The sequence below is a fragment of the Python bivittatus genome, unplaced genomic scaffold (genome assembly GCF_059951505.1).
Source record: "Python bivittatus isolate LINGU-HERP-01145 unplaced genomic scaffold, Pbiv_v1 ctg000220_np1212, whole genome shotgun sequence".
NCBI lineage: Eukaryota > Metazoa > Chordata > Lepidosauria > Squamata > Pythonidae > Python > Python bivittatus.
The window spans coordinates 17,430,575-17,452,579 of NW_028277048.1; the positions used below are offsets into that span (position 1 = coordinate 17,430,575).

A 22,005-nucleotide genomic window follows, 5' to 3' on the forward strand; every position below is an offset into this window, starting at 1 on the left:
AAGTATGTTTAGGCCTGAAGCTTGTTAGAAACCATATGTTTGAATCTGGAAGTTTCTTATGATGTTATACATGGCTATGTATAGTACATTTAGCAATTTGGTGACCTCCAGATATTTGAGCCGACTTGTACTGGTTCTAGCCAGTACTGTATAGCTAATTGGTAAGGGATCATAGGAACTGAAGTCCAAAACATTTGAAAGACACCAAGTTGCCTGTCTCCCGTGTATCTCAAAGGTGCAGTTCTCATTGCCGGAGGTGAGGAAAGTAAACACACAGCAGCCTTTTGTTTCAGTGCTGAAGACCCTGGTGGAGTTGAAAATAGTTTCTGGACCAAGTACTTAATGATTAAGAGCAGGAGCGCTCACTTATTCAAATCTCAAACTCTTTAATTGGTTCACGCAACACGCAGTGTTTGAATTCTGACAATCTGTGAGCCACCAGCTGCCCAAACCTATTCTAGCCTGGTCTAGCAGATTGTGCCAGCCTACCCAAGGCCTATTTTAACTGCTGTTTGCTTATCCTCAATTCTACCCCCACCCCAAATATTGGGGCTACTTCATAATACTGACCACCTTTATGGTGCTGATTTTAATGCTTAGGGAGTAAACCCTGGCCTTGGAATATTATGTAAAGTTGGCCAGTATTATGAACTAGTCCCAATATTTGGGGTATGTATGTATGTACGTAAGTTCAGCGTAAATGTCTGTTATATATTGACGGAGGGAGTTGCACCCACTACGGTTTGGAAAAGGACGTGTATTCTTTGCACGCTCAGACGCCGTTTACGCCCTAGGTTGGGCAGCTGCGAAGCAGAGAGATTCCCCGGGGTGCGAATTGGAGGGACTGGGCCTCCCGGACGCATCCTCTCGGGGCGGCGAGGGAGAAAGCGGCCGACCCGGTGCGAACTTCTGGGGGGCAGCGCTGGCGGGACTTGCCGAGGTTTCTCTCTCGCCCCCGCCTCCGCCTCTGCCGCTCGCGAGGCGAAGGTGGGCGGGGAGGGAGGGAGGGAGACTCGCGCTCGCTCCTCCCCGGCCTGAGAAGTGGGAGGGCGCGCTGGTCGCTCGCTGCCGGGATGCGCTGGCGGGGGCTCAGCCGGTCTGGGCAGCGCGCTGAAACTGCACGGGGTAAGAGGAGCGCGCTCTGGTGATCCGGATTAAACGGGTTGGGTCGGTCAGGGGGGAATTTCAAGGGATAGGGTAAGGAAGCAGATATGCTGCCGCGCCCCCTCCCCAAGCGCCCCCCCCCCTCCTTAGTTGCGCGCCGCTGCGTTTTGCTGCGTTACCGCCCTGGATCTTGGTTTTCTCCAGCACAGCAGGTCTCAGAGCTTCGGTTTACTTCGGAGTAGCTTCATTCACATGGCTCGCAGCTAGCCACCTCTTTATGCTTCTCTGCCCCCTCCTCCTTTAATCCATTTGTGAGCCTAGCTTTGTAAAATGGGATGCAGGAACCAGTAATATAATAATCACTAATGAAATAGAGAAGGTTGCAGCGCGGTGTTGCATTTCCCCCCACCTGTCCAGCGGGAGTCTGTCCTGTCCTCAGGTCCAGAATTAGCTCTGGAAGAGCTCAGGGGAACTATCATCCCATCTTTTTTAGTTAGAAAGAGATTTCCGGATTAAACCCAGCTCAGTTCCTAATCTGGTCTCCAAGGCACCTCCTGGTTATTTGACTTGCCTACATCCTATTCTGTCAGAGTCTTAAGAGTCACATCCAAAGATCTTCAACTGATTGGATTCTCCTCTTTATTCTTCCCTGAAACTTGGGGCCTTCAAATTCTCTCCCACCCACAGCTTGCTGATTTTTTGTTGCTAATTTGGTTTCAGAATGGGTTTTGTGAAGGAACCTTCACACTCCCTGGAAGAACCATGTTTCTCTTTGTAAGGTTAGAGAGATTGAAATGTGAGGAGCATTGTAACAAACCTCTCTGTTGGGTGTAGTATCATCCGGTCAGGTACTGAAAGTTCAACACTATTTTCCCTTGTCTCCCTAGTTACCAGCTGCTGTGCTGGAGCTTGACAGCAAAAGCTTGAGGGAAAGTCTTGCAGCTCCCAATTACAGAGAGAGCAATTGGGATAGGCACATGAATATCTCTGACCTGAATTAACATCAGTCCTATTTTGCTGGATTCAGCATCTGGTTTTGGCATTTTTTAAAATTTTGTATTCTAATTTTCATTCAGTAGATTCTAGTCTGGTAAACAATATACTTGGGTGTATGTGTGTGAGAACCATTAAAATATCTCTCAGGGAACTGTGCTGGATAGCTGATAATCCTAGGGTAAGATTAATCTATGGGCCCCGGATTGTGACAATCAGTCCCCTTTTTGCGGAACAATCACCAGGGTTTAGGCCAGTCTCAGCACTTTTTAAGATTAAGATGCCCGCTGTCCTAATCTAAGTCATTTGGAGGCTGCTAAATTGGGCACAGCTTGTTTGCACTTTCTTTCCATCCTTTCCTCCTCCTCCAGAGTATGCTCTCTGTACTTGGACAAGGACGGACTTCATAGTCCTCCCTTACTGTGTATCTTCCACCCGGTCAGCTGATCAGTTCACTTGTTGTTCACAGGCTCTCAGCCCCCAGATCTTTTGGCTGTCTCCTACTAATGTGACACTCTTGTGCCATCCTCTCATTCCTGTCTATACAAATTGTGAGATACTATACAAATTGTGTGTATCATACTATGCATTTTATATCTTCTCCTGTCACTGTTCTTCATTGATGTGTTCTTCATTGATACTATATTGTGAGATACTATACAAATTGTGTGTATCATACTATGCATTTTATATCTTCTCCTGTCACTGTTCTTCATTGATGTGCACCCCCTCCCCCGCTCCTCTCTTTTGAGCTTCTCTTCCTCTTGGCATCTTCAGTGCTTTGCAATTGCTCAGACTCACAATATTTGGCCAGGCAACAGAGGGAGGAGGAAAAAGACAGAACTGTCCGAATCTAGGGATGGCGACTGAGTAGAAGCTTGGCTCCCCACTCCCCCCTTCATCCAGCAGCGAGAAAAGGTTAGAAAAGTGGATGGAATGTGGCTTAAGGGTCATCTTCCATAGCATAGCCCACTGTCATGAACTCAGAAAATTTGGTAAAAACTTTTCATCTCCCAGAGCTGGAACAGGTTTTAGGATCTGGCTCCAATCTTGCCCACTCTTCCAACCAGGAAATGTCACATTTGGGAAACAAAAACCAGGAGTCTTGGCTTCCACTCCTATATTTCCAGTGATTGCTAAATATGTTCTCTGAACTGGGGCTCTGGATCCCTGAGTCCTCCCCTCAGTTCTAAATGACCGAATGGTGTGTCATGAGAGATGTAGTTAAAGGATGCTTTGAGTTCAGAAAACTGCTTACTCCATCTTTGCACAATTCATGGCCTTACCTACTTCCAGTCAGTCAGTGCTGCTTGTCTGGATCAGAATGGATAGCGTCCTTTTCTTGCTGTTGACATGACATGAACTTGGACTTCTTGCTGACAGGAGAGGATGGTGCATCTCTGCATGAGTCTCTGCTCCAGTCTTTGCATTTTTCATCCAGAAGGCCAACTCGGAACACTCACAAGAAATTCAGAGGGCCAGATTCTTCATGGAATCAGCAATGCCCAGCTCTGTGTACTCTACAAAAGTATCGTACATGTCATTACCAAAAGGGGCATCCAACTTTAAACACTTTAGGAAACAGAAGTTTGGGAAGCAAAATGTACTTGCTGTTACACGTAGGATATACAAAGAAGGCTTCAGATGTTTAGAACATAACTCTTCCCTCTTACTGGGAATTAAACTGATGCCCTTTCCTTGTAAATGTCATGTCACCCATAATGTCCGGCTCCACTTCCAAGCGAGGAATTCTAATCCCTGGGATGAATGCCATGGTGCCATTGTTCTATGTTTCTTTTTAAAAACCTCCCTTGTTTCCAAGGTTTTATTTCCATAAAGTTATTGCAGAAAATACAACTTTTGAAGGAGACATGGGCATCTTTTGATATGTAGGGAACATACTTCAGATTTGGAAAGGAGCTCAGGACCACAAAGCAGGGGAGGGGTGCATCACATGGGTGGGTGAAGCTGGGTTTTGAGTTTATGGTCTATGACCGTAATAAGGATTGATTTGATTTAGGTTTTGAGGGAGGGTTCTCTTGGTTTTTAACAGAGACGTGCTTATTGTAGATTTTATACTCAATCTGTTAATTTTTATCCATCAGTTTCTCACCCCAGAATGGAAAGAATCTGTATCTTCAGTTTTCAGCAGCAATAGCCAGAGAGGGCTTGAAGGGGCAAAATAGGGTACTCAGGCCACAAGCATGCAATATTGCCAGTTCCTGCTTTGAGAGAGACTTCAAGGGTATTCTCTATTCACTTGGGAGAGATTGTGAATGGATATATAAGAATGTTCAAGGCTTTTGTGGGAGGAGGAGGCCATGCTGTGCAGAATGGAAAAGAACTTTTTTCCCTGTATCTGGGATGTGTGGAGGAGAGTACATTGTGGGGCTATGGGAGTGCATATACTGGAAAAAGAAAAAAAAAGTTGCTTATATTACAGATCAGGGGCTGATTACGGTGAATTGTGTATCTGGGGCTTGGTTCTCACTCACTAAAGAAGCAAAATGAGCCCTTTGCAGCTCAGTGGTCTGTCATACAATAAAATATCCAAGTGTTGGAATGCTAGCATGCTGGGGAATAAGATTCAAAGTTAACCTTTTCTCTGACATGCAGTTTTAGGGTGGGCAGGGATTTTTTTGTTTTTTGGGGGGGTGGAGAAACATGCAGTCACATAACACAGACACCCACGCAGAGATATATCCAGGCAAAATCTTCCCCCCCCCCCCAAATCTAGGAATGTAAACAAAAGCAAAAGTCCTTAATTCTGTCCTGAGTTTACTAGGGCCAGACACCACGACCAGGGCAGCTATTTATGGCATAGGTATTATTTTGAGCTGTTATCTGCTGAACATGGGGTTTCTGCTCATTAGATGTCATGACAAGATGTAGTTACATTACCACCTGACGTTTCCCAGCTCTGTGTACTAGAGAAGACGCTGCTGGCTGCCTGCAATTGAACACAGGCAGCCCGAAGCTGTAGCTGCCCTCCTGCCTGACTTTGGTGGTTTGTTGGAGCGTGGGGAGGGTAAGTTGTGCTTCAGGAGCCCCAAGGCCTGTAATAATAAGGCTTGCTCAGAAGATCTTTTAGCACAGGGAGCCTTTGAGGAAGAGCTCCACCTCCAGCTTTGTACGTGCACATGACCGTGTGTGTGAATTTAGCGAAAGGAGATGCCCTTCATGTACAGAGCAGAGAGTCAAAATGAAGCAGGTTGGGAGGTCCTAGGAAGGCCCTCTGTGTTCTTCCATTGCTCATTGCTGAGCATATTCAGGCTTTGAAGAGGGAGCATTATGCTTTTCTCTTACTGAACTTCCTCTGGCATTAAAATCCTGAATTCTCAGAAGTTTCTAATTTCTCTTGTCTTATGCAATAACTGAATCAAATCCATAGGAGTGCTGCACTAAAGGTTTATGGGGCTGCCTCAGATGGAGTGGTGAATGTCAGGGAACTGCTATATCTCCCTGTTCTCTGATCAGTTTAATAAGTCTGCATGGAGAATGAACATTCTGAGACAGAGTGTGCAGATGGAAGGTGGGAGATCCTGGTAGCATCTAATTTGTTGGTTTAAGTGTTGTAATGGTATATGAATTACTACCTCCTGGGGCAATGATGTGGAAAGGCAAAAAAGAGATTACAAACATTTGAAGTGGAGTTAGGATAAGGAAGTGTTTGAAAACTCCAGTTCTGCTCTCTATTCCAAGAAGACTGACGTTCAGATAGCAGGTCAGGTTCCATTTTTAGTTCTTTTGCAGGATGATAGAGGGAAAGAATGATAGATGTTGGAGCCAGCTGAGTTTATCTCTAAACTCTGCAAGAGAACTGAGGTCCATTTCTTACTCAATAGGTAGTCTAGGGGCCAGGATTCCTGAGTTGTATTCCTTCTTAAGATCACATAAGATGATTTACTCCGCTTTCACTGCCTGAGCAAAGTGAGTAGGGAGCCAGTGAGTATTCCAGTTAGTTAGCACAGAGGTAGGCAATCTAGTACTCTCCAGATATTCTGGATTGTGAGAGTTGTAGTCTAGAATGTTTGGAGTCACCCGGTTAGCATACAGGATTATGCCCATGTTCTCTTTAAGCAGTATTTCAGGAGAATAGAAAATGAGTGGCAGGAACATTGAAGACTACAGTCCTTGGATTTCTAATTTGAAAAGAATAGAAACTTGCATTGGGGTTTGCTGGTTATAATATCTTTTTCAGAATGGAGGAATGTGTGCCTAATTAACAGGATTTTGCTGTGATGGTGGTAGCTAATATGTTATCCCATGCTAAGGTGACAAGGTGTAAGAACAATCCCATTAAACAAGGATATATTCAACCAGGGCTGGGAAACCTGTGAACTTCTGTTAACCAAAGCTAATGGGAGCAGTGATCAGAGATAATGAGAATGGTAGTCAAACAGCATCTAGTGAACAAGAGATTCCCTCTCTCTATTCAGTACTGATAGCTTGAATAAATGTTGGCAACTGGTACTCTCTAGATGTAAAGAACCACAATCACCTTGGAGAAACAAAGCAGAGACGGTGAATTAATCTAGTGAATTAGGGAGAAGTCAGTCTGAGCTTCTTTCTCACTCTTTCTCTGTGTCGTGGACTTAAAGTTTAGTTTTGCAACCATTGTCTCTGCCTTGGTTCTCCAAGTTCATCTCCTTGGCTCTCTACACTAGGAGAGCTCTTCTTCCTTGGAAGAGCTGGTATCTGCCTCCCCTCCACAATCATATACCATTGACAGTCTAGAGGTGGAAAAAGGAATAGAAGTTGCAGTAATGGATTGAAAAGCAGACTGCATATTTGGGGTGAAGGCCTGGGATTTTGGGGTACCCTACCTGCTCAGTCTTCTTTTTGAATTTCTTACTAGTCACTGATTTGGGAAACGCAGTGTCTTTGCGTGTTGGCTGCTGTTTGATCTGAGGCATTAACTAGTGCTTCTGAACCAAGGAATGCTTAATAAAATCTGGAGAAAGTAGTGGTCATTAGAGAATTCCGTTCCTTGTTCCATCACTGCTGTATGGAACTACAGCAGTGCCCTCTCTCCCTGTGCCACAGTTTCCTCATCGTTGCAGATGCAGCGTAGTGAAGACTTAAGGCTTGCAGAGAACTGAAGTTAGTGGCTGGAGATGAGGCTGCAGTGGGAGATGCTGAAAGAAGAGTAGCAAGACTTGCTTCTGGAATGTGGTGCAGAGTTCAAGCTCTCTGACCTTCTTGGCTCCCTATCAGGGAGCTCTTCAGCCTGTCAACTCAGCTCAGTTGAAAAAAATTGTGCTATTGTATTCCGTTCCATGGTCCTGCAAGTATTCTCTACTCCTGCCCTGTCCTTGTGGAAAAGATTAGAGCAGAGGGAAGGATTTTTCTTTTTTCTTCTCTGTGGCTCATTCACCAGCTGTCAAGTCCTTGAAAGAGGTGCTTTGCCCCATGTGGGAGCAAGTGTGAATTAACACACCTCTTTTTAAATTCTTAAAACAGCCGTGTGCAAGGCTTATGTGGCTACTAGGGAAGCTGCTCATACATGCACACACAGCTGCTTCACTTTCTCAAACTGGGGTCCTTCTGTGGGCAAAGGAGCTCTCCCAGTGACCTGTGCCGTCTGTCTTAACATTGTCAGCCCTCTCTTTACAGTCTGTGTGGAAGAGAGCTTCCTAGTTAAACTGAGTGCCTGATACCTGGCTTTATTTAAGGATTCTTTAAAAATACAGGAGTTTGATGTCCAGTCAAAAACACAAATCTCTTGAAAAAAAATTGAGCAAATAATTTGTCTTTTCATCAGTTTCCAGAGAGATGGCGGTGTTAGATTGTTGCAGGAGAAAATGGTGGTTGCTGTTTAGAGCAGTGTGTCTCAACCTTGGCAACTTTAAGATGTGTGGACTTCAACTCCCAGAATTCCTCAGCCAGCATGGCTGGCTGGGGAATTCTGGGAGTCAAAGTCCACGCATCTTAAAGTTGCCAAGGTTGAGACACACTAGTTTAGAGACTGACAAATGTATGATGGCATCAACTTTGGTGACCATCATGAGAAGCAGAATTCTAAAGAGTGAACTGAAGTACATGAAAAGTTGAGCCATAACAAATATGTATGTCAGGGAAAGGCCCTAAGGCTTGCTTGTTTTCATTTCAAATTAGTACTGGTTTTGCCTCAAAGGCTGGGCTCCAGCTTTGACAGAAAAGCAAGATAAACATTAAAATGCTTTGCACTGGAGAATGCCGTGTTTACATTAGATCCTGGAAGGATTTCTCCCCACTTCTAATAGCACTTTCAGCCTGGTTACACAGTTGAGCAAGGCAGCATTTCGATGGTGATATTTAAAATCCAGTTAGAGACAGTGAGCACATTTATCTATTTAGTAGATAAGAACGAAAACATATTTTACAAAGGCAAGGAAACACAGTCCAGTCATTGTTATAGTTGACTCTTTCCTACTAGGCTTCTTTACATGTCTAGAATGATAGTTGCTTCTACTGCGGGACCGGAATGCCTGATGGTCTTTTAGGTTCCTGTTTTTCCCCATGAACCTCTCATTTCTGCATTTTAATTGTCTTTTAGAATTGCTGTTTTAATTCTTGCTGGTTTCATTTAAGATTACTTATATTGTTCTTTTTTTTTCTCACTGCTGCGGGCTTCTGGAGGAAAACAGTATAAAATTAAAATTAATAATAGTAATAATACTTCAGTGAAGAGCTTGGGAGGCTGGTGTGGTCTGTTGACTCATGATGCAATCCTTTGCATGTTTGTCTAGAAATAAGACCTATTGTGTTCAGTGGAGCTTATTCTCTAGTTAGCGCATTTAGAAATTGAGCTGAGCTGCAGTCGGGAAGTCTCTGAAGCCGTGGAGCGGAGACATTACGGCAAAGATTTCCTACGCTGGAAAAGGATTGATCTGGATTACCTTGGAGGACCTGTCCAATGTTATACTGTAGTTGTCCATAATGGCAAATATGATGTATTTATCACTGAAAAAGCAGTCTGAGGTAGAGAGCTGAGCCCCTTCAGGGCAAGTGCTGGAACAGAAGGAACAAACCAGGATTTCCCTCTGTACATATAGCAGTTGCTTATTTTCATTCAAAACCTCCCTTAAAACCTGACTGCAGCCTGATATTGTCATACATTCCAGCCTACCTTTTGTTAGCGTGCCCACAATTGAAAAGCCGTACCTTCCTAGAGGCAATCTAAGTTACTTTGCATCTTTTCCACTAGTATTTCCAGCAAAAACAACAACACGTCTTGTGGCGTGTTAACAACTAATGTTTATATTATTGCATAAGCTTTAGAATCATTAGCCTAAGCTGTGGCCTTACTTTGTTTTGGATCACAACCTCAACTAATTTTTTCTCCCACCCCTTTCATCTTCCTGTTTTTCTTTCTCTCATTCTCCCTCCCCAGCAACGACTGTCTAAATATATTACTTCTCTCACAGGACTATACTTCTCTGTACTCCATGAAGTAGATTATGATCCATGGAAAGTTCAATTTGTTAGTCATTAGGCTGCTGCAAATCTCTACTGTTTTTCAAAGAATGCCATTTACGCCTTATTCCCAGCTGATTAAGTAAAAGAAGTTCCATTAAAATGTAACTGTCTGAAAGACTATTGTAGGTCCAAATATTTAAAGATCTTCAAGTCTTAAGGCTCTTGGATTGTCTAAACTCTCAACTGTGTTCAAAGGTCGGCAAGTACGTTTTCCCCCTGGATTCACACTCCTCTTCCCTCTCTTCCTGCTTGGCCAGGAGAAGGCGTTTAAAAGCATTCACTTTCATTTGGGTTTAACCACCGCTTAAGAATTGGGGTTATTCTTAATGATGGTCAGGATAGCTGGAGGAAGCAAGATAGGAGTTGCTGCCTCAGCTGCAGAGCAGGGGAGAAGCCAAAGGTTCCCCAACAACAATAAAAGCTCCCTCTTCAAAGCCTTAGAGAGCCAATTGTACCCCAACCACAATAAGAGCAGCAGAAAATTCAGCGGTTAGCTGCAGAGGAAGAAGAGGACATTTGCAGGGGAAAGTATCAGGTGGGAATATTTTAGAATCAGTGTTTATTTATTTGCCATGCTTACAATCCACCCTAATTTCTAGGCGTGCCCTAGGCAATCTACAGTAATACACAAAATAAAAATACATCATCATAAAACCCCCAAATTAAATGTAGAATATGACCATCCTGACTTATGGTCTCACTAGAGGCTGAAGTCTCATTGAAAGAATACAGCAGAGGAATATTAAAAGGCAGGGGCTGCTTGTAGATTCAGATGGGCAGAGCTCCATAACAAGGGGGCTGCCACAATGAAGAAATGTTATAAGTTGTTTAAAATTGTTAGCAGGGCCAAGGATAGAGAAATTGACTCCTTTTTGCCCTCATTTCTTTATCTCTACTGACTTCTCTTACTTTGGGGGGGGGGTATATTTTATACCCCTGTTATTTTTTGTGACAGCAGTTGTTTTAGTAGTTGGTGGAGATTTTTGTCACCTAGATATGCATTTCTCAGCTTTCTTCAGTGGCACTGTTGCCCATATCTAAATAACGTAAGGCAGGCCTGCGCAACATATGGTCCGTGAGCTGCACGCAGTCTGCTAAGCCGCTTTGTGTGGTCCGCTGGTGTTTCTTAAAAAGTCAATAAATTCACCACCACTGCTTTGAAAGATGGGCTAATGAGTGCTTCCAACGCCTCCAGGTCTCCATTTGGAATCCAGGAGGCTCTGGGGATGTCTTCTCAGTTTGTCCAACTGCCCTTCCAGTGAGTCCTACCTGCCCCTGTCTCGTGTCAGCCCACTTAACACCCGTGCTAAACTGAAAAATTGCAGTGATTGAGCATGAAAGTAGGTGGGTTGACTGAGGTACAGATCTACAGTTAAGTACCAGATACAGGATAGGTGACTATGGTGATTAGGGAGAAAACCCTCTGATTCTTTTCCTCCCAGCTAGTGGAGAGCTCCAGGGCCACTGGGCAAATTGTCTGGCTCTTGGTGGTTCCAACAAGTCTCTCATATGGCCTGAAGTCTATTATGAACAGTTTACTCAGTTCTTTGCAGGTGTTACTGCTCAAATTCATGTGGAGCTTAGTGCCACTTTGGACACACAGTTTGATGATGTCAGTCTGAAGCAGTTTTTTTGGGAAGGTGGAGAAGGTCCTTGAAGTAGTTTGTGCAACTATTTGCTTGTTAGATCCCTCCCAGCTTGGCTTATACAATTGTCTAAGGACTTCATTCTGCCAGTGATTTTTGAGATTATTAACATGTTTCTGTGGCAGACAGAGTTGCTTGCTACCTTGAAGGAAGTGGTGGTGAGGCCACTGCTTAAAAAACAACCATTTTTAGCAGCTAAGGGTGACTGTCCAATATTCCTTATTACATTGGTGGAGAAGGCAATTGTGCTACAACTCCAAGAATTCTTAGGGGATTCAAATTATTTAGATTCTTTCCAGTCTGGGTTCATATTTGGATTTAGTAATGGTAGTTTTGGTCACCCTGATGGATGATCTGTCCTTAAAGAGCGATGCATCTCTATTGATACCCTTGAATCTCAGCAGCTTTTGATACCACTTACGTAAGTGGGAGTTATCTGCTCAGTCTGTTGGGAATTGTCCTGGAAGTTCCTGTAAGGTTTGCTTGTTCCCGTGTTATTTAATATTAATGAAAAATTGCTAGGAAAAATCGTACGTGGATTTGGAACCAGTTACCAGTATACTGATTATACTCAGCTGTATTTTTCCTTGCTTGGAAGCAAGGCTTTTTGCCAATTTCCAGGTAGAAAGGGACTGTATGTGGCAAGTTGCATTCAGACAACATGGAATTCTAGCAGCTTCACTTCAAGATTTGAATGATATGCCTGTTTTGGATGGGATCACATTCTTGTTAATGGGGACAACCACTTAGCATCTGTGGCTTTTTATCAGCTTTGACTGTTAAGCAGTTGTGCCTCTGCCTGGAGAAAAGAAATGTGACATCAGGGAAAGATGCACTAATGATTTAAAGGTTGGGTTACTGCATGTACTTTTCGTGGGGTGGCCTTTGAAGAGGATCCAATCATTGCAGCTAGCTCTGTATGTGACAGCATGGGGGTTGAGTTGTACCTTTTGGAGGTACCATCTCACTGCTTTATTGAAATAGCTGCACTAATTACCAGTTGCCATCCAAGCCTAATGCAAGGTCTTCATTTTAGTATCAAGGTGACTTAGGCCCAACTTACCCGCAGGACTGTCTGCACCCATACAATCACCTGCACACTCAGGTCGTCAAAGGGACATGTTTTGCAAGTTCTGTTCTTGTTATAGTTTAACAGGTAGCTTAAAACTCTGCTTTACCCAGGTCTTTAAGAATGTTTGCATTATTCCCTATTTGTTCTAATGGTTTATAAATGATATTTTTAATGTGATCTGTGTATAAGTGCAGATAAACAGGAAATGTCCCAGTTCCGTTCAGAAGTGGACAACTGATAAACAAAACAAATAAATAAAATATCCCAGCCATATAAATCACAGTTTGAGGTTGATTTCTTTGGAGCTAACCACAGTTAAAATGAGCCATAGTTCTGATGAATTTGGAAAATCAATCAAAGTGTGTTTAGTTGAAAGCGGCTGCAATATACTGTATTGTAGAACAGCAAAAGCATGCTAACCTTGGGGATATGTTACAGCTTAATGTGAGTTGTGAATGCAGTAGTTACATAAATCATACAGGTGTGTGGCAATCTCTGATGGCTATTATATTAAACAGAAGACTTTTGGGTTACTACCATAGAAATTTAACACAACACTCCTTCTGGAGTCTCTGTTAAAGAAACTCCTTTCTTCTGTATTTCTCAACTAGAAGTTGCAATTCCACAGGAGGGATGAAGAAAATGACAACAACATCAGTAATGACAACAATATGGAAAGTAGCAAGGAGTACGGAATTGAGTCCCTGAGAATTTCAGTAGTGGGTTTGTTTTGAGTAGGTTTCTACTTCTTCTTGTACCTCTATGTTCTGGAATGCATATAGGTGAGGTTGGGCTGAAATAGGCACGTCAATACTTCTGCCCCATCCAATGATAACAAAAGCAGATAAAAAAATAACAATATATACATACACAAAATGCAAAGTTGTACCAGAAATAAAATAATAATACAAATCGGCATGCTTTATGCAAGTCACAGAATTCTGCTTCTCCTGTTGTATTATTTATATCATATGGGTAGGTATCTGTAATTCTGTATGTATAGAACACGCACAGTCTTATGAATTTAAATTTTCAGTTTTGTTCAACGTAATCATTCAGTCCTGCTCTGATGTAAATCATTTGCTATTCATGTTTCCTTCCTACTCTGCATTTTGTGATATGATCTTCAGTCTTGTTTTGCATTTCTCCTCTTTAAAGTTGCAGCTCAATAAATATTGATACGTAAAATGCTGTGTATTAATGGTATTCTCCCAGCTACTGTGAATATGTAGATTCTTTTTGAGGAATCTGTTGGGTGCCTGGTTAGACTTCTTCATATGAACTGAGGCCAGATCTTGCAGAAAAACACTGAGCCAAAATAGGGTGTTTTATTTAGATCCTATGTGGAAGGAGGACGTATTGGAGTAGAAGTTCAGAGATACTGAACTGTGTGGGTTTAGATAGCATGATTTCATCTTGAAAGCATGAAGCATGATTTCATTTTCATCTTCTCTCCTGATAGGCAGTGGGGTTGTCGCATTGATCCTAATAAGAGCCCCACTTCAATGCAATTGTTTATCAGGAAAAGCAAGGCTTCTAGCCACTTGGGAAGATGTTTCTGTATGTACAGCCCGTCGCATTCTTCCTTTGTACTTACATTAAGCTGAATGCATGAAGGCTAGGCAACCCATGGCATTTGCAACTCTCCTGCTTTTTCTGTGCAGCAACTAAGGGATCTAAGAGTGTCAGGTTCAGCCCAAAGAACTCCAAGAGACAATGCAAATACAGTTCTGTTGCGTTTATTAGCTACACCCTCCAGACAGAAAATCTCCCCAGATTGAACCCTAGTTCCCAAGCCAGCCAGCCACAACACCGTGAATTCCTTAGGGAGGTGCCAGCCTCATCTTCTTGAACTTCCCACGCTCCTGCTGGGGGCTAAGAACACGCTTATCTCCCTGAGCCTGGCCTTCATAAGTCCATTCCATCACAAAGAGGAACCATTATGACACCCCCACCATGTGATGTCATCATGTTCTGTCAGTCCTTTGTAATAGCAGATCCCAAGGGAATGGAAGTATATCTGAATGGAGCAGCATTATTATTCTACGCCAAGAGAAAGGGAGGGACTCATGATCTTTCCTTCAGTCTAATTCATGACTGGATCATGTGTTTGGGAGATGGAATGGTGCCTGGTCTCAGTCAGATAATTTCAGATTTACTCTGAAATCAGTGCAGTGGCAGAGGTGAAGTTTTTCCAGAATTCTACCTGTTTGCCGACATTTTTGGATCGCCATTTTATTTTTTTAGCTAAATAATAATATTAGCTAAATAATAAATGGAATTCTAGACTGTATCAGTAAAAGTTTAGCTTCTGAATCATGGAAAGCAATGCAGTAGATTTATTCTACTACACATTGATCAAATCCCACAAGTAGTTGGGTGTTATACTTTAAGGAAGACACAAATTGGGATGTGTCCACGAAAGAAAACCAGGATCATCAGGAGATTGGAGAGAGGAGAGGTGGATACCACATGATAGGTTTAGCCCTGAGAAAGGAAGAGATGGCAGGAGGCAGATAGCTCTCTTGAATTATCTGAAAGGGAGGGGGATTTCCAGCTGAATGTTAGTACATAAATAAAATGTTCCAGCAGTACCTGGGCTCCATTTGGCTGGACATGTGCTTTATGTAAGCTACAGTAAATGGTGTGTACCCAGCCAGGTAACCTCTACCTTATAACTCATGACACTCTTGTGCCAGAATTGCAATTGGTACGAGCACACAATTTACAGTAATTCTCTTTTTAAAGTATTTTGTTTGTGCTGTCTCTGAGGTTATGGGATAAAAGGCAAAGAGAATTATTGAAATTCCTTGGTCATTAATATTCATTTAAGTTTTCATAACAATGTCAGGAAAAGTAATAACTAAGATGGGAAAACTGACATTTGACAGTTTCAGAACCATATGTGTTGTTATTGTAATTGATAAATGTCTCTGTTACTGTTTTAATTAATATTTGAAGTATTTGGCAATTAGTTTGAGTGGATGCGTTGTGTATGTTGTGTGAATCATTGTAAATTGGGTAAATTTTAATTTGTAATTAAATAAAACATGAGCAAAGCACTTTCCAGTCGTATGGATTACACCGGGGCTTAATCATATCCGTTGGAATAAACGGAGCTAAAACTTGACCAAATGAGTCTGGCTCCTTTGTTTTGGTGCTTTATTAGTCTATTGCAAAAAAAAAAAAAAAATGCTCCCTCCCTTCCTTAATTGTTGATAGAAAAACTTTCCTCAACGGTTCTCTAGCAACATATTGTTAATAGAAAAGGCTTGATGCTCATCTATAAAGGCTAGAAACGAGATGTTTTAACTCATTATTGAATATTATATATTTGTGGATATGCATGTGAGGCACATCATTTTCCATTTCAGCCTGAACCTTTTGGATCTTCTGCCTATTCCAGAGAAGTAGCAACATCTTGCACTTAATTAGAGGAGGAACGTGTCTAAAATGAGTCCTTGCTGAGAGGCTGGGATGACACTCTCCTTGGCCTTGAGCAGCAGTGATATCTATTACAAATTGGGCAAAGTCAGTGGAAATGTTAACAGGTAGAGTAACAGGGCCTGGGAAGTTGCCAGGGTCCCTGGGTGGTGAAGGAAGCCAGTCCACCCCACGCCTAGGACTCCTGGGTTCTTTCCATCCTCTGCTGCAGGAGAAGAAGGGATCAGTGGCTGGGATAGGGGACTGCAATGCCAATGCCCTAAGCTTTGGTGACCTTGTATAACCAATGGCTTGGCTTGCTACCCTGTGACTTCTAGGTTGCCATCTCTCTGGCTCAAGACTGAAAGCAGCTGGATATCTGATATCCCAACATGTTTAAAAATCCTTCAGAATAGCCACAATCCTTCAGAATAGCCTTAAAAATCCTTTAGAATAGCCACAAAGAGCCTGATTTTGATCAGAACGGCTCCACTGTTTGTACATGTTCAGCCTTTTTCTTCCATATTGTCTCTCCAGCCTAAATCCCTGTATCCTCTCTTTCTTGAAATTGCTGTTATCTTGGCGGGAAAATATAGGTATCTAAATTGTTTTCTCCTGTGTGCGTCTTGGGGGGGGCAGAATGGACAAAAAGGAGCACAGGAACGATTTAAGTTGAAAAATATCACTGGAAAAAATGCCTTAAAAAAAACACTATTCAGTCAACATCTGAACCTTCTGTGGCTATTTTCAGGCTTAAAAAATTGGGAGAGCTGATTCTGGATTCCTATCTCACATTGCTTTGACTCTCAAAGATATATGCCCCCCAAAAATACATGGAGAAATCATAGAAGTGTAGACTTGGATTGGAGCTTTGCTGTTGGGGCTTGTGGCCTTATGTCATCAGCATTTGTCTGTTGATTACACATTTTGTTATATATAGATATAGATAGATAATATCTGTTATAATAAGTTTCCCTAACTTGCACTGTCAACCAAATTTTGCAACCAGCAATACAAACCTCCTTTTCAACAAACCAGACATTGGATTAGAGTATGCCTCTCCATTCCCAAATATTCATTTGTTGGGTGGCTGTATATATATTCATCCTTTATCAATGTCATGCCCACAACCTGAAACCGCACTGAAAACCTGAAGAATCGTGTTGGGCTCTAAGGGCTGATTAAGAGCAAACTTTCCCTATTACCACTTCAAACTCATCTTAAAGAAAAAAAAGTACTCTAAGTTTTCCTACCATAAGGAAATTTCATTAGAACAACCCCAGCTGCAAGAAGTTGTCTCTATTTTCATTGAAAAAGCTAAAAGCTAGTGTGGGAAGGCAGAGGAGAAATGCTATTAAGGTGGGAGAACCTGTAGCCCTTCAAATGCTACTGCAGGACAGCTCCTGATATTCCTCATCGCTGGCTACATTGGCTGACGTCATAGTATAGCATCATTGGAAATCATAGTATAACAATATTGGGAGAGTCACAGAACCCAGACTTCTGCCTTAATTTTACTAGTACAGCTGTACTCAAAAGTAAGTCTTACTGAGTTTGTTGGGATTTATTCACATTTCAGTGTGTATGAGGCTGTAATTATTTAGGAATGCATAACTTGTATCCATTCAAAAGTTGATGGAAGGCAAAAGTCAGAGCAGTGGGGCAGCACTGGAGGGTTATAAGGGAAAGATGACATCATCCGTGAATGAGGCAGGCAATGGCGGGCACACAAAAATGCCTCATCTGGCAGCTTACCTTTGTCTTCCTAAAGGAAGTCTTACCAGGAGACATGGCCTCAGGCTGTACCGTAGAGACCAGGTGTTACAAAAGAAAGATCCCACCTTAAAACGCTGTTGGTTAGCAGCAACACAGGAGGGAAACAGGGAAGGAATACCCAGATTCCATGAAAAATCAGGGTGGTTGTTTTGTATGGAGCGCGGATCCATGGGACATGATTCTTCAGGAAGCCTTCCAGGGTTTATCACTTGAAACTCACAGGATCTGACACAGAAGAGTACATATTTGGCTGTTTATGGAGGGGGGCTCCAATTTGGGTGCCCCAAATGCCTTAGGCTGGCTCTTCTTTTCCTCTTTAACTTGAATATTTCTAATATAATTGCTTTCTGAGCAGGGAGGCCTGTCCATTTCCTTTTGTGCAAAGCACCTAGCAGTGCTGCTGAAGCTGAATCTTATGCCAAGCAAGTTGCATTAATCCCCTGCCCCCCTTAATCCTCACAATAGCTCCCTTCCCTGTTTTTCATGGAGGTGATTTCACGAGGTCAGTCCTGCAGAAGGATCAATAACAGCCTCCAAAGTCACCTTTCCCAGACTGGTGCTGACTGCAGTAACTCTCTGCTCCCCTGAGCCTTCTTCCCTCCCTCATCTGGCTTTGCTTCCCCTCTCATTTTCCATCACTTCTCCTTGCCCTTCTTGGATTTTGTACTGTTGTGGTGACTTCTTTGCAAAAGTTTTTTTTTTAAACAAAAGTTTTTTTATTTTTGGAAAGGAGTTTTCTTAAAATAGATGTGGCCTGCCTTCCCCTTTTTCGTTCTTTCCTCTTCCAGCTGTTTGGTCGTTCCTTCTCCAAAGAATGGGAATAGTCTCTGGAGATTCCTTGTCTCTTGGAAACGAGATCACTGAATATGTAAGACTGCAAGGCAAGTTATGCTGGATGAGTTGAAGATTCATTCAGTCCAGATCTTTGTCATCAGAGTTTGCCAGTCAGACAGGCAAGGCGAAGTTGTCTGAATTGGGCAAGGGTGATGGTCATCTGTTCTCAATCTCTAGTAATGAGCGGTAGGCTGACTCTGACTGGGGAAGCTGCATCCAGAGCAATCACGTTAATTAGCCAGTGACAGAGAACTTCTTGGAAATGAAATCTAATTCTTTTTAAAACCCAAGTATGTCAGTGAGACTACCAATCAGTAAGAAAAAAAAAATACTTCAGCTGGTAAATAGATTGTTTAAGTGATCATCTGGTTTAAATGTAACTGAATTTACATATTCCCATAATCTTTGCAGTTGGATTTTCTTTTATTAAGATAACTCTGAACATTTGATACAATGAATTGCCCATTGTTCCCTATTTATTTATTTATTTGTTTATTTCAGTGTGAACAAGCAAGCAAACACAACCACCCATTGTTGAAAAAAAGACTATTTTTTTTCCTTTTCATTCTGTATCGCAGTACCACTCTAAAATCAAAAATAATTATAAAACACCATGTGGGCCTTTTATGCATAATCCCACTGATCAGTGAATTGAAGGTTTAGTTGATTTCTAAATATAGCTTGAATTAAAATTTGCAGAAACTGCAGCAGGCCTGGGCAGCATTTATGAAATACTTGTATGAAGTGAGTTCTTTGCTTGTCCTGAATTTTATACCAGTTTCATTTGATGGTCTTGAATTAATAATGCGTGGGGAGAGGGTAAGTAATGTTGTTTCTCCTTGCAGACTGTTCCGTTGTTCATGGTAGGTTTGCAATTTTGACAATCTCTTTCATGTTTGTTCTTGTGGCAAATTCACAACAATATGTTAATACTAGAGTATTAAGTTATGAATTTGTATGTATGTGTATAATATGTCTTTATATGTAACATCTCTTCTTACAAACATAAAGCTTCTGGAACCACGTGCCAGCTTTTAATTGGAAATAGTATATGCATGAATCATGAAGCGATTTGAAGGGAAAACAAGTTGTACACATATTACATAAATAGATTTTTTAAAATTGATTATGTGCCATCAAGTCATTTTTGGTTCCTAGCGACCACATAGATCAGTGTTGTCCAAACTTGGCCACTTTAAGATGAGTGGACTTCAACTCCCAGAATTCCCCAGCCAGCATGGCTGGCTGGGGAATTCTGGGAGTTGAAGTCCACTCATCTTAAAGTGGCCAAGTTTGGACAACACTGACATAGATAGATTTTCTCCAGGAGGATCTGTCCCTAACCTGGTCCTTCAAGACTTCTAATGGTGCACCCATCGCCACTGTAACTGAGTCCATCCACCTTGCTGCTGGTCACCTCTTCTGCTCTTTTCTTCTACCTTTCCCAGCATTAGAGCCTTCTCTATCTTCACATAATGTGTACAGTTTGAGCGTGGTGCATACATGAATTAGCCTTTAGTTAACCCCCTCCTCCCCGCCCCCCCTCCCCCCGCTGTCTTTTCATAGCTGCAGAGAAGCAGGATGGAGAGATTTACCTTAGGAACATGCCCAGGCTAGAAGAGTACTTAGTTTTGTGGCCTAGAATTTTGTAAGATCTTGAGGACAGTTAAGAGCTGTTGAGTAGAGAAGGGAGGAAATATTCTATTTGAGATTCTGGCAAGATAGTTAAGGTTTAGTTCTGCTAGTGACATTAGGAATGCTCTTTTGGCTCATCTAATCCCTGCTTTTCCCATGAAGTCCCATTAGAGCAAGCAATTATGCCTTCTTCAAATCATGGCCGTTTGTTCTTATTTGGAGGCGAGGCAAAGCAACAAACTAGGAACGCTGGTACAAGTCAGAAAGTGAAGAAGAGCATTTACACCGAGATAACAAGGTGCTCCTTTGTTATTTCCCAGTTGTATCTCCTCTGATCACAAAAGCAGGCTCTTCCTCGACCACCACCTTCTTCCCTCCCTTCCTGTAGCAGCAGATACTGTAGAACTGTACAGATATTCTCATGCTGGCTCTTACTGCTTTGATTTGTGGCAAAACCATCTGCAGTCCAAAACAGTTTATTAAGAAAAAATCTTCATTTTAATGGTAACTCAGTTAACATTGCCAACCATAATAGACATTTTCCTCTTCTTTCACAATTCATATGCCTATATTTTAATGTAGGTGAGTTTAATTTAGGCAGCTTTAAATTTTGTATAACTTTAATAGCACCCAGCTGTGGACAGTTTATTGCGAAGATGGGTTGGGAGGATAGGTCATCGTGTGAAGATCTGGCAATTGTCTCAAACTATTATTGTGGTTTTAAAGTCAGCTTTCCCCAGCCCTCCAATCTGTGATCCTACTCTTAAACAGTACTTGAATCTTATGTTTATTTGTGTTTCTCCGTTCCATATTGTAAATTGTACTCTTGTACTTGCTCAGGAATCACTAGTTTGTCTTTGCAGCAGTTATGTATCCTCAAGGGTACTCTGCACAGTCATTTTTTCTTCTAGAATAGCCATCTTTACAGGTTCAGCCAATCATAGTAATTACCTTCTGTTGCCATTTTGCTATTCCACTATAGCTTCTGTGACTTACTATTCTTGCAAGCTTTGCTCACATTCTCCCACTTTCTTGGTAGCAGCAATGAAACTCAGAAATGAGAGAGCTACAGGCAACATGCATGCTTAAGTAATTGCCTTTTAGAAGGTATTGGGTAAGCGGGAGCAGCAGCTTGTCGGATGAGTTTGTGTAGGCTGGCAATATCAGTGGGCAGACCTTGTTGACTTGCAAGCAATCCGTCTTATGTGTTTTTTCATCTGGAAGAAAAGCAAAGAACAAGTGTGGTCCTCAGACACTAGAAAGTTGCCTGCCTAGTGTTATTTATTTATTTATTTTAAAAATGACTTTAATTAAACAGAACAAAAAAGAAAAACAAAAGTGTGTGTGTGTGTGTGTGTAATATATATCATATATGTGTGTGTGGGGTATATTATATAGGTAGTCCTCACTTAACGGCTGTTTGTTTAGCGACCATTTGAAGTTACGATGGTGCTAAAGTGACTTACGACCAGTGTCCAAAGCTACAACTGTCACAGCGCCCCTGTGGTCACGTGATTGTGATCCGGGTGCTTAGCAACCAGCTTGCACTTACAACGGTTGCAGCATCTCGGGGTCACATGATCACCATTTGCGACCTTCCCTGTCAGCTTCCAGCAAGCAGAATCAGTGGGGAACCACATGATTCACTTAATGACTGCCGCAAAAAAGTTGTAAAAATGGATCCGATCATGTGATGATTTGCTTAACCGCATTGTATAGCAACCTAAATTCCAATTCCACTTGTGGTTGTTAAGCGAGGACCACCTGTATATAAATCATACATATATACATGCATGAGATACACACATACATACATGTATCTCATGCATGTATATATGTCTATAAAGTTTATATGTATGTATATATGTATATAGAGTTTTACAAAAGTTTCAGTGAAAGATGACCTTATTACATTATCATCAGAATCTCTATTTGTAACCAACTCATTCATAAGGGTATGTAACAACAATATATCTGTGTTAAAGCAGCAAGCCTCTAGCTGTACCGGTGGTTAAAGGGTTCAGCTACATCATCACAAAAATTACATGACGCTGTTCTTGC

At 42.0% G+C, this 22,005-nt stretch overlaps 1 protein-coding gene across 1 annotated transcript in view; it reads left to right on the forward strand.

Moving 5' to 3' along the window:
- Positions 1-1,058: 1,058 nt before the first annotated feature.
- Positions 1,059-22,005, forward strand: part of ZNF385A (zinc finger protein 385A) — a 73,008-nt gene continuing 52,061 nt past the window's right edge. Inside the window, exon 1 of the mRNA XM_088138004.1 lies at positions 1,059-1,125. The gene's annotated coding sequence lies outside the window, so the exon portion shown is untranslated. The remainder of the gene's footprint in view (positions 1,126-22,005) is intronic.